The following is a 13092-nucleotide window of genomic DNA, read 5'->3' as shown; positions in this document are numbered from 1 at the left end:
TATTTATAGAATCCTAGAGAATCAAGTAAAAAAAAATACTTGAAATCATAAACAACTTTGGCAAAGTTGTAGGATGTAAAAAAAACCCCACACAAATCACAAATCATTGGCATTTATATTATTAACGAAGTCTAGCAGCAAGAGATAGAAAAATAAATTCTATTTAAAATTACTGTACATATTTTAAAATATCTGGGAGTCTACCTCCAAAACAAAACTAAGAACTATATGAACACAATTACAAAACACTTTTCACACAAATAAAGTCAGCTCTAAATAATTGGAAAAATATCAGTTGCTCATGGGTAGGCTGAGGTAATATAATAAAAATGATAATTCTAACTAAATTAGTTTACTTTTTCAGCACTATACCAATCAAACTACCAAGAAATATTTTATAGAGCTAGAAAAAAACAATAACATAGTTAATCTGGAAGGACAAAAAGTCCAGAATATCAAGGGAAGTATTGAAATAAATGTAAGGATTTCATTCTACTTCTAGCAGAGGTCTATTTTTGTCTTGGTGCTACTTCTGTCATGGCCTCGGTTCACCCAGTGCTTGGGTGCTTAGGGAATGACTGGAACTTGGAGACTTGTTAGTCTCACTTTCCTGTCCATGGTGGAACCTTGGACTGCAGATGGTCTCTTCCCACTCCTCTTTCCTCCATCACACCCCCTTCCTCACAGAAACCCAGCTGTCTATAGACCCTCTGCGTGAGAGCTGCTAGGGACTCTGTGCTAGTTCATCACTACATGCAGAATGCTTTTTTTTTTTTGACGTCTTGGTCCTATCTGCATAACTTTCACTGTGGGAATTAGATTTCTGGATATTTATCTAGAGGAACACATGGATCATAGTCTTTCATGGCATCATGCAGAAAGCCAGATGTGCCTGCTACTGAGCACAGTACAGGTAGGCTTCTAGGCAAAATGGATTGCATTGCAATGATGCAACTGGAATGCATCATTGCGCACTCAGTTATGATGATGTCCTGGAGCATCCCACACTGAGGACTCCACCTTCATCTGACATGTGCAGTAAGGTTCTGTGGAAAAAGCAGGTCATCCCAGATCAGAAGTACCAACAGCTTTCCAAGGTTGAGGAAGGAGAAAATACTTTCTCTATAAACCCCTCAGCTTCCAGTGACCAAATGAAGAAGGCCACAGTGGTGAAGGTCAAGGCTACACATGTCATCATTAATTCTCTGATCACAAAATAGACAAGAGAGCATCCAGCACTTAGAACAGCAGGCAGGGTTGACAGACACAGGATACGCTCCCCATAAATGCCTCACCACTGAAGAAACCAAGTACCACCCTGTGGCAGAGGCAGTCCATAAATTGAAATTACAAAATGGAGAAATGACAAAATAAGATAGACTGACTACTTCAACCCATTTTTCTCAAATTAGTACGCCCTATTCCTCTCCCAAACAAAAGCCTGGAGCTGGTTTACTCATGGATCTTCTACTTCCTTACCTGGCCTAGATGTCAGCAACATGGACTGTGGAAATGGAGATAAAGACAAATCCTCATCTGAAAAATGGAGCTTCTTTGGACCAAGAACCCTTCAGAAATCCTACTCAGGTTTCAGTGTTTAGTCCTAGAGAGGTACCCAAAAGCCATCACCAATGGAGATCACTCAGGTTTAAGCTCCTAGAATTACAAAGGACCCAGCAGCATTCCAGCCACCTAAGATGAACCTTCCCATGATGGAAGGAAAGAAACAACCTCTACGAACCTATGACAACAAACCAAGGGACTTGGATGTGTTGACTTCTACAGGGTTCTAAAGCCCCCTTTCCATATGAGCAAAGTTGCTTTTCCTGGTAAATCACTATTATATAGATAGACTATCTTAGATTTTTCTTTCTTCCCATCCACCTTGCACTTGATATAGGAATGATGTCATCCATTTACAATTCCGCTGAGGATAATATTCCTGAGGAAGTAGTGTTTGTTTCTTTAAATATTTGTAGCAAAGTTTGAATCTTTCTAATGAAGAAAGACCTATTATGTAATGTTCCAAAGTTGGTCTGAATAACTTCTCAAAATACATTCGACCACAGACAGTTACTAATCTATGGAACTACATTGCAGGAGGCAAGGGAAATAACTAAAATCTAATAGACTTTGTTCTGCATATTTTACAAAAAAAAATGCCAGGAAAGGTGGCCAAGCTGTACCAAATTTTAAAATTGTATTATAAAGCAGCAATAATCAAAATTACTTGGTATTGACTAAGAAATAGAGGGGTGAATCAGTGGAATAGGTTAGGTATGTGAGACACAACAGTTAATGACTATACTTATCTATTTAAAAAATACAAAGATGCCAGCTTCTGGGATAAGAACTCAATATTTGACAAAAAACTGCCAGGAAAACTGGAAAAGAGTATGGCAGAAACTAGGGCATAGACCAACATCTTGCACCCTATACCAAGATAAAGTCAAAATGGGTACAGGATTTAGATATAAAGATTGATACTGTAAGCAAACTAAAAGATCAAGGAATAGTTTACCTTTCACATCTATTGAGAAGGGAAGAATTTATGACCAAACCAGAGATAAAGAACAGTATGAAATGCAAAATGGATAATTTTAATTATATTAAATTGAAAAGTTTTTGCACAAACAAAGCCAATGCACTCAAAATTAAGAGGACAGCAGAAAACTGGGAAAGAATTTTACAACCAATGTCTCTGATAAAGGCCTCCTTTCTAACATATACAGAGAACTGACTCAAATTTATAAAAATACAAATAATTCCCCAATTCATAAATGGTTGAAGGGTATGAACAGGCAGTTTTCAGAGGAAGAAAATAAAGCTATCTATAGTCGTATGAAAAAAAATGTTCTAAATTATGATTGATTAGAGAAATACAAATCAAAATGACTGTGAGGTACCACATCACACCTATCAGATTGGTTAACATGGCAAAACAGGAAATGATAAATGTTAGAGAAGATGTAGGAAAACTGCAACACTAATGTGTTGTTGGTGGAGTTGTAAACTCATTCAACCATTCTGGAAAGCAATTTGGAACTAGGCATAAAGGGCTATAAAACTGTACATACAGTTCAATCCAGAAATACTACCACTCAGTCTGTACCCCAAAGACGTTACAGAAAAGGGAAAATGACCACATGCACAAAAATATTTTTGGCAGCTCTTTTGTAGTAGCAAAGAATTTGAAATTAGGGAATTCTCATCAGTTGGTGAATGGCTGAACAAGTTGTGGTATATGAATGTAATGGAATACTATTGTGCTATAAGAAATGATGAGCAGCCAGACTTCAAAAAAACCAAACAAACTTGGAAGGACTTACATGAACTGATGCAGAGTGAAATAAGAAGAACCAAGAGAACAGTGTATATGGTAACAGCTACATTGTGGGTTGACTGACTGTGACAGAGTTGGCTCTTCAAAGCAATGCAAGAATCTAAGACAACTGCAAAAGACTCACAATGGAAATTGTTATCCACAACCACAGTAAGAACTATGGAGTCTGAATGCACATAGAAGCATACTATTTGTTTACCTTTTCCTTTGCTGTTTTGTTTTATTGCTTCTCTCGGCTCCTCCCACTAGTTCTAATTGTTCTTTATGTCATGACTAATGGGAAAATATGCTTAATATGACCGTCTAACTAGAACCTATATCATATTGTATGCTGCATTGGTTGGGGTGGGGTAAGAAGTGCAGGGGGAGAAAATGTAAAACTCAAAATCTTTTGTAAATGAATGCTGAAAACTAAAAATAAATTAATTACTTATCAAGGTGGGGGGAAGAAACAATACTTATTTACATTTATTCTGAGTCAAATCAGGGCCCAAACATTAACCAAGTGGGGCTTGGACTGGGACCTGTTGTTTACAAATTAATGACAGCCAGAGTGACTTGCATTTAATTCATGGTTCTTAAGAAAGAAATATAGCAGGTAAACCCCAAGATATCTTGTCAGGTTTCAGTAATCAAGATTTGTATTTCTTTGCATAGAGCATGAGCAGGTAGAGGGAGAGGAAGGAGAGGGAAAGGAGAAAGAAGAGAAGAGAAGGGAAGAGAAGAGAAGAGAAGAGAAGAGAAGAGAAGAGAAGAGAAGAGAAGAGAAGAGAAGAGAAGAGAAGAGAAGAGAAGAGAAGAGAAGAGAAGAGAAGAGAGAAAAGGATTAATGAGAAGAGAAAAAGTTTTTCCCAGATGGCCAGTTCCATTTGGGTCCCCATTGGACAGCTCATACTACTACTCACAGAGGTTGTGGTTTGTTCTTCATTCTTGAAGAGGATCATTAGATCAGGGAGGTGATACCATGACATGCAAGTGAATTGGATTTAAGCGAGGGAGGACTGTGCAAAAGTCACCAGCCTCACATATGGATCAGAACAACTGGAGATGGCCCAGGGTGTAGTGGAGGAGAGAAATAAAATCATGAATTTATGTAGACTAAAGAGACCTTAGAGGTCAGTGATTCTTACCCTACTCATTTTAAAGATTAAATAAGGCATGCCCCAGAGGTTAGATATCCCCTAGTGCATCTTCTAAGTGAAAACAGAATTTGATTTTTGCTAGCTATTTTTCAAAAATGAGGAATTTTATTTGATTCTCAGCAGGCAGATTGCATGTGTGTGTGTGTGTGTGTGTGTGTGTGTGTGTGTGTGTGTGTGTGCATACACTTTCAGAATTGCTCTTTTCACATTTACACTCTCACCTTGCTAGTTCTTTTTCTGGCTCCTGATTTATTCCTGAGGAAAATTCTGTCAACACTGAATAAAACACAGTTCAGCCACAAACAAGATTTCTACTTCACATTTGCTTTAAGAGGGAATGTCCTTCTGGCTTACTGAACACATTGGGTGGCTTGTGATATATGATGTTGTAGGTCAAGTGCCTCCAGTTCCTAGGGTACACAGGTATGATATATTTATATAACTTGCCCCATTTTCACTTAACTCTCATATTTTAGAACTAATAATTTTCATCACTTTTACTATCTTAAAACATCAATTAATCATGTTATTTTTTCTAATAGAGAGATTTGTTTTTTAAAGATTTCACATGTGTAATTGACATAATATTGCTTGCTTTCTCAATGGGTGGGAAAGAAGTGGGAGGGAGAACTTGGAACACAAAATTTTAGAAGAAATAATGTATTTTTAAGTTGTGAGTTCCCAATTCCATACCTTTTCCCTTCCCTTCCCTCCCCCTCCCTGACACAGTATGCAATCAGATATAGGTCACATATGCGCAATTATGTAAAACATTTCCATATTAGTCATCTTATACAAGAAGACTCAAATATAATGAAAAAAATGAAAATGAAAAATAACATGCTTTATTCTTATCAGTTATTTTTCTGGTGGAAGATAAAATGATTCATCATTAGTCCTTTGGGATTGTCTTCGAGCATTGTATTGCTGAGAATAATTAAGTCATTTGCATTTCTTCACTGAAAATTATTGCTGTTACTGCACACAACATTCTCCTGGTTCTGTTCACTTTGCTACGCATCAGTTCATGAAAATATTTCATTTATTTTCTGAAAGCACCCTGCTTGTCATTCATTTCTTGAAGCACAATGATAGCCCATTATACTCATATACTTTAGCTTCTTTAGCCATTCTCCGATTGATGGACATTAGCTGGTGTAAATATTTTTGTACAAAAAGATCCTTTCCCTGCCTTTTTTATTTTTTGGGATATAGACCTAGTAGTGTTATTGGTGTATCAAAGGGCATGCATACTTTTATAGCCTTTTGTGCATAGTTTCAAATTTTACTCTGGAATGGTTGGATAAGTTCACAATTCCATCAATAGGACATTAGTGTCTCACTTTTTTTTTCTTCCATCCCCTCCAAAATCCAACATTTTCCCTTTTTTGTCATATTACACAATCTGGTAGGTGTGAGGTGGTACCTCAGAGTTGTTTCAATTTGCATTTCTCTAATCAATACTAATTTGTAACATTTTTATATGACTATAGATAACTTTGACTTTTTTGTCTGAAAACTGTTCATATTCTTTAACCATCAATAAGGGAATGACATACATATATATATGTTAATTTGACTCAATTACCTATGTATTTGAGAAGTGAGGCCTTTATCAGAGCTATTTATTGCAGTTTTCCTAACGTTTTCTGCTTTCCTTGTAATTTTGGTTCCATTGGGCTTATTTTTGCCAAAAATTTTCAATTTTCTGTAAAGAAAATTTTCTATTTTGCACTTTGTAATGTTCTCTATCCTTTCTTTGTTCTTAAATTATTTCCCTGTCCTTTTAATTTGATTATGATATCATGATTTAAATGTAAATAATCTAACCATTTTCACCTTATCTTGGTATACAATGTGAGATGTTGATCTACATCTAATTTCTACCATGCCATTTTCTAGTTTTCCCAGTAGTTTTTATCAAATGATGAGGTTTTCTTCCAAAAGCCTGGATCTTTTGGTTTATCATATAGTAGATTATTATGGTCATTTACTATAATGCAATGTATTATTTTTTCTAGCTCCATAAAATATTTTTTGATAGTTTGATTGGTGTGGCCCTGAAGAAATACATTGATTTAGGCAGTATTGTTATTTGTATTGTGTTGGCTTGGCCTACCCATGAGTAATTAGTATTTTCCAGTTGTTTAGATTTTACTCCATGTGAAAAATGTTTTATAGTTGTGCTCATATAATTCCTGGGTTTGTCTTGGCAGGTAGACTCCCAAGTGTTTTATTTTGCAATATAGTAAATTACCATAATAATCTAGTATATAATAATAAAATTAATCTGGAAAAAAAACAAAAGCTCAAGAATATCAAGGGGATCAATGAAAAAAAAACATATGAAAGAGTGGGGTCTCATCATACCAGAGCTCAAAACATTTGATAAATGAGAAATTAAAAAAAAACAATCTGGTATTGATTGGTGGATCAATTGGCATATAATTGGGTAGAATGACTCCTAACAATTGTGTTAACTTCCTCTTCATTGGTGATGAATGCTCCCCTTTCATTTTTGATACAAGTAATCTGGCTTTATTATTTCCTTATTTAAATCAAATTAACCAACAGTTTATCTATTTCATTGTTGTTGTTGTTTTTTCCCCCCCCATGAAACGAGCTTCTAGGTTTGCTTATTAGTTCTCAGTTTTCTTACTTTCATTTTTATTAATCTCTCCTTTGATTTTCAGGATTTCTAATTTGGTGTTTAATTGGGGATTTGTAATTTGTTGTTTTTCGAGGGTTATTTTAGTTGCATACCCAATTCATTGATCTGGTTTTTTTCACTCTATTTTATTGACATAGGAAATTAGAGAGATAGATCTCCCCCTAAGTACTACTTTGGATGAGTCCTATAAAATTTGGTATGTTGTTTCATTGCTGTCATTTTCTTTAATGAAATTATGAATTATTCCTATGATATTTTTCTTTGACCCACTTAATTTTTTTAGGATTAGATTATTTGTTTTCAAATTAAATTTTAATCTTTTGTTCTATTGTCCATTATTGAATATAATTTTTATTGCATCATGATCTAAAAAGGATGCATTTACCATTTTTGCTTTTCTGCATTTGGTTGTGAGGTTTTGATGTCCTAATATGTGGTCAGATTTTGTGTAAGTACCATGTAATACCGAGAAAAAGGTATAATGCTTTCTATTCTCATTCTGTTTTCTCCAGAGACCTATCATATATAACTTTTCCAGAATTTACTTCTTGTTTATTTTTGCTTAGGTTTATCTAGTTCTGGGAGTATATAGTTGATGTCCTCCAATCATAGAATTTTATGTCTATTTCTTGCTGTAACTCATTCAACTTGTCTTTCAGAAATTTAGATGCTATACCATTTGGTAACATACATTTAGTATTAAACATTACTTCATTTTCTATGGTATCATTCAGCAAGATATAGTTTCCTTCCTTAATTTTTTTTTTAAATTAGATCTATTTTGCTTTTCCTTTGTATGAGATCATGAATGCTACCCCTGATTTCTTTTCTTCAGCTGAAGCACAATAGATTATGCTAGAGCCCCTTACATTTATTCTGTGTGCATCTCTCTAATTCAAATTTGTTTTTTGTAAGCAACATATTTTAGAATTCTGGTTTTTAATCCATTCTGATATCTCCTTCCATTTTATGGGCGATTTCATCCCATTTACATTTATAGTTATGATAACTGTGTATTTCCCTCCATCGTATTTTCCCTTGTTTATACCCCTCTCTCTCTTACTCCACCCTTTCACCACTCACAAGTGTTTTACTTCTGATCATTGCCTCCCCCAATGCACACTCCCTTTTATCAGTTACCCCTTTTTACTTTCTTATAGGATAAGAGATTTTTGTATCCAACTGAGAGTGTATGTTATCATCTCTTTGAGCCAATTCTGATCAGAGTAAGGTTTAAGACTTGCCCACCACCCCTCTCCATCTTCCCCTCCCTTACAGTAGTTCTTCCATGCCCCCTTTATGTGGAATAATTTGTACCATTCTATCTCCCCCTCTCCTTCCAGTTCTTACTCCGTTTAATTTGTTTTATTGGGGATATTATCCTATCAAAGCCACCTTGTATCCACACCTTCCATCTATGTATACTCTTTTTAGTTGCCTTTATAGTAATAAACTTCTTTAGAGTTGCAAATATTATGTTGTTATATCAAATATAAACAGTTTAACCTTATTCAATCTCTTATGTTTTCTCTTTCTTGTTTATGTTTTCACTTTTATGTTTCCCTTCAGTATCGTATTTGGAGGTGATTTTTTTTTTATTCAGCTCAAATTTTAATTAAGAATGCTTGAAAGTCGTCTATTTCATTAAATATCCATTCACCCACCCTCAAAGATTATATTGAGCTTTCCTGGGGAGATGATTCTTGGTTGTAATCCTAACTCCTTTGACTTCCAGTATATCATATTCCAAAACTACCTGTTCTTTAACGTGTAATCTGTCAGATCCTGTGTGATCCTGATTGTACCTCCACAATATTTAAATATTGTTTCTTTTTGGCTTCTTGCTGTACTTTCTCATTCATCTGAGAGCTCTGTAATTTGGCTATGATGTTCCAGGGAGTTTTCATTTTGGGATCTCTTTTAGGTAGTAATTGATGAAATCTTTCAGTTTCTATGCTGCCTTTTGATTCTAGTACATTAGACCAATTTTCGTTGATTTCTTAAAAGATGTTGGGGGTGGAGCCAAGATGGCTTAGTGAAAGCACTGACTTGCTTGAGCTCTCCCCCAAACCCCTCCAAATACTCATAAAAAATGGCTCTAAAGAAATTCTGAAGTAGCAGAACCCACAAAAAGACAGAGTGAAACAACTTTCCAGCCCAAGACAACCTGGATGGTTGATCAGAACGGAAATATCGCGAAAGGCTGGGAGAACAGCAGAGCTCAGCATGGGCACGCAGGCTGCAGCAAACCTGGAGCAGGCCTCAGAGGACTGAATCTTGAGCAGCTGTGGAGGTTTCCAGACTCCTCAATCCACTAATGCCAAAGACAACTTAGAAGGTCAGTGGGAAAAGTATGTTTCTGCGGTACACAGAGAGGAAGGCAGGGTTTCAGCTCCATTCCCCAAGAGCATTGCCCGGGGGGGGGGGAGCAGCTGTTTCCCAAGCTTCCAGCCCACAGACTGGAGGGGAATCCAGTGGCTGATCAGAGAGGGATTGCAGGGATCTCTTTGTCAGTGCTGTGGCAGGAATCTCTTGCTTTGCCTGTGCTTTCATCAGGGTCACAGTTCTGGGCAGCAGTGCTGGGGTGAGGAGGAGCACTGGGGTGGAGGAGCTTGTAGTGCCGTGGAGAGGCGCCCCTCCTCACAGTTATAGAACAGAAAGGAATACTTGTGGCCACAGGCCAGGAAAGAAGTAAGCACCTTGCCCCTTATCATACCACCTTGGAAGAACTTAAAATTTACAGGTGCCTACAAGTATCTCTGAAAACAGCTATAAAAAACCCCTGAAGCTTGGGACAGTACACTCTCCACATTGGAAGCAGACTCTTACCTTAACAAAGAGTTTAAAACGCAAGTAATTGGCTGGGATCATGAGCAAGCAGTGCAAAAAGAGTCAGACTATATTATCTTACTTTGGTAAAAAAGAAGATAAAAATATACAACCAGAAGAAGACAACAAAGTCAAAGCTCCTACATTCAGAGCCTCCAAGAAAAATATGAATCAGTCTCAGGCCTTGGAAGAGCTCAAAAGGGATTTTGAGAAGCACGTAAGGGAAGTAGAGGAAAAACTGGGAAGAGAAATGAGAGTGATGCAAGAAAATCATGAAAAACAAGTCAACAGCTGGCTAAAGGAGACCCCAAAAATACTGAAGAAAATAACACCTTAAAAAACAGCCTAACCCAAATTCCAAAAGAGGTCCAAAAAGCCAATGAGGAGAAAAATGCCCTAAAAAGAAAAATTGGCCAAATGGAAAAGGAAGTCCAAAAGATTACTGAAGAAAATACTTCCTTAAAAATTAGAATAGAGCAATTGGAAGCTAGTGACTTTATGAGAAATCAAGACACTGTAAAACAAATCCAAAAGAATGAAAAATTAGAAAACAATGTGAAATATCTCATTGGAAAAACAACTGACCTGGAAAATAGATCCAAGAGAGAATTTAAAAATTATTGGACTATCTGAAAGCCATGATCAAAAAAAGAGTCTAGACATCATCTTTCAAGAAATTATCAAGGAAAACTGCCCTGATATATTAGAACCAGAGGGCAAAACAAAAATTGAAAGAATCCACAGATCTCCTCCTGAAAGAGATCCCCAAAGGAAAACTCCTAGGAATATTATAGCCAAATTCCAGAGTTCCCAGGTCAAGGAGAAAATATTACAAGCTGCCAGAAGGAAACAATTCAAGTACTGTGGAAATACAATCAGAATAATACAAGATTTAGCAGCTTCTACATTAAAGGATTGCAGGGCATGGAATATAATATTCCAGAGGGCAAAGGAGATAGGATTACAACCAAGAATCACCTACCCAAAAAAAAACTGAGTATAATCCTTTAGGGGGAAAAATGGTCATTCAGTGAAATAGAGGACTTTCAAGCATTCCTGATGAAAAGACCAGAGCTGAATAGAAAATTTGACTTTCAAATACAGGACTCAAGTGGAACATGAAGAGGTAAACAGGAAAGAGAAATCATAAGAGACTTATTAAGATTGAACTGTTTACATTCCTGCATGGAAAGATGATATTTATAACTCATGAGACCTTTGTCAGTATTAGGGTAGTTGAGGAAAAAATTATGTATGTATGTATGTGATATATATATATATAGATAGATAGATAGATAGATATAGATAGATAGATAGAGGCACAGGGTGAGTTGAAGATTAAGGGGTCATATCTGGAGAATAAAATAAAGGGACGAGAGAGGATGGTACTCAGAGAAGAAGAAAGGGAGAGGTCAAATGGGGTAAATTATCTCACAAAAAAACCAGAAAAGTCTCTTACAGTGGAGGGGAAGCAAGGGAAGGTGAGAGGGAATGAGTGAATCTTATTCTCATAGGATTTAGCTTAAGGAGAGAATAACATACACATTCAATTGGGTATGGAAATCTGTCTTACCTTACAGGAAAATAGGGGAGAAGGGGACAAGAGAGTAGGGGGATGCTAGAGAGGAGGGCAGATTGGGAAAGGGGGTAATCAGAAGGAAATACTTCTTAGGAGGGACAGGGACAAAAGAAAGAATGGAATGAATGGGAGGGCAAGATAGGATTAAGGGAAATAGAGTTAGTTTTTCACAACATGTCTACTATGGAAGTGTTTTGCATAACTGCACATGTATAACCTCTATTGAGTTGTTTACCTTTTCAATGAGGGTGGGTGGGGAGGGAGGAAGAGAGAAAATTTGAAACCTAGAGTCTTAAAAACATATGTTTAAAAAAAAGTTTTCACATGATATTGGGAAATAAGAAATACAGGAGATGTGATATAGAAGTCTATCCTGCCCTATAGGAAAATAGAAGGGGAAGGGGATAAGAGAAGGGGGGAGAGATGGAAAAGAGGACAGACTAAGTGAAGGGATATTTAGAATGCATGACATCTTGGGGTGGGGGAGGGGTGAGATGGGGTGAAAATTTGTACCTCAAAAACTTGTGGAAGTGAATGTTGAAAACTAAAAATAAATAAATTTATATTGAAAAAAAAAAGATGTTGCATAAACTTTTTTTTTTCTGGTCATGGCTTTCAAGTAGTCCAATAATTCTTACATTATTTCTCTTGAATCTATCTTCTAGGTTGTTGCTTTTTTGAATGAGCAATTTCAATTTTCTTCTATTTTTATTTTACTTTTTTGATTTTATTTTATCTTCATATTTCATGGAATAATTAGCTTTCACTTGCTCAATTCTGATTTTCAAGCAATTATTTTCTTCAGTGTGATTTTATATTTCCTTTTCCATTTGGCCAATTCTGTTTTGGGAGAATTATTTTCTTCAGTGAATTTTGTGTATTTTTTTCATGCTGTTGACTTTTTTTTCATAATTGTCTTGCATTACTCTCATTACTTTTCTAATTCTTTTTCTTCTACTTCTCTAATTTGCTTTTTAAAATACTTTTTAAGCTCTTCTAGTTTTTTTTTTGGGGGGGGCTTAATACCAAATTACATTAATTATCATTACCAAATGACATTAATTACCCAATTACCAAATTCTAACTGTCTGGGACTGTGCTGGGAGTAGGGCCACAGGAGTGGGACATTTCTGTTTTTCACAGACTGGTAGCTTGCCTAGTGAAGCTTCTGGGTTGCCGGAGGTTGGGGCATTATTGGTAGGATTGCCCCAGACTTGGATTTTTGTTGTGGGACCCTTGCTATGAGGCTGGCTTCTGCTGCTCTTGGACCTTGCTCCTCTCCCACCCCAGCTGACATAGAACTTTTCTTCTGAGCTAGTAATTGCTTCATAGCTTCACTGATCAGTTCTGAGGCAGTTTTCAAGTTTTTTGGAAGGGAATTTGGGAAAGCTTCAGAGGACTCCTTCCTCACTCTGCCATCTTGGCAGTTAAATTCTTTTGATTTTTTTTTGTTATATACCAGAAAACATAAGTGTAAATGAATCTTTCCTTATTTGCTAATTAGTATCTCCATTGAACTTGGACCAAA

General features: G+C 36.2%; 1 pseudogene; it reads left to right on the top strand.

Moving 5' to 3' along the window:
* The first annotated feature begins 864 nt into the window (after positions 1–864).
* Positions 865–1793, top strand: LOC110214676 (putative monooxygenase p33MONOX pseudogene; annotated as a pseudogene).
* The last annotated feature ends 11299 nt before the right edge of the window (positions 1794–13092 follow it).

This window comes from Phascolarctos cinereus, unplaced genomic scaffold (genome assembly GCF_003287225.1).
Source record: "Phascolarctos cinereus isolate Bilbo 61053 unplaced genomic scaffold, phaCin_HiC Scaffold_4;HRSCAF=312, whole genome shotgun sequence".
Classification (NCBI taxonomy): domain Eukaryota; kingdom Metazoa; phylum Chordata; class Mammalia; order Diprotodontia; family Phascolarctidae; genus Phascolarctos; species Phascolarctos cinereus.
The sequence above is the reverse complement of the archived record's forward strand: the minus strand, read 5'-3'. Positions and strand labels throughout refer to the sequence as shown.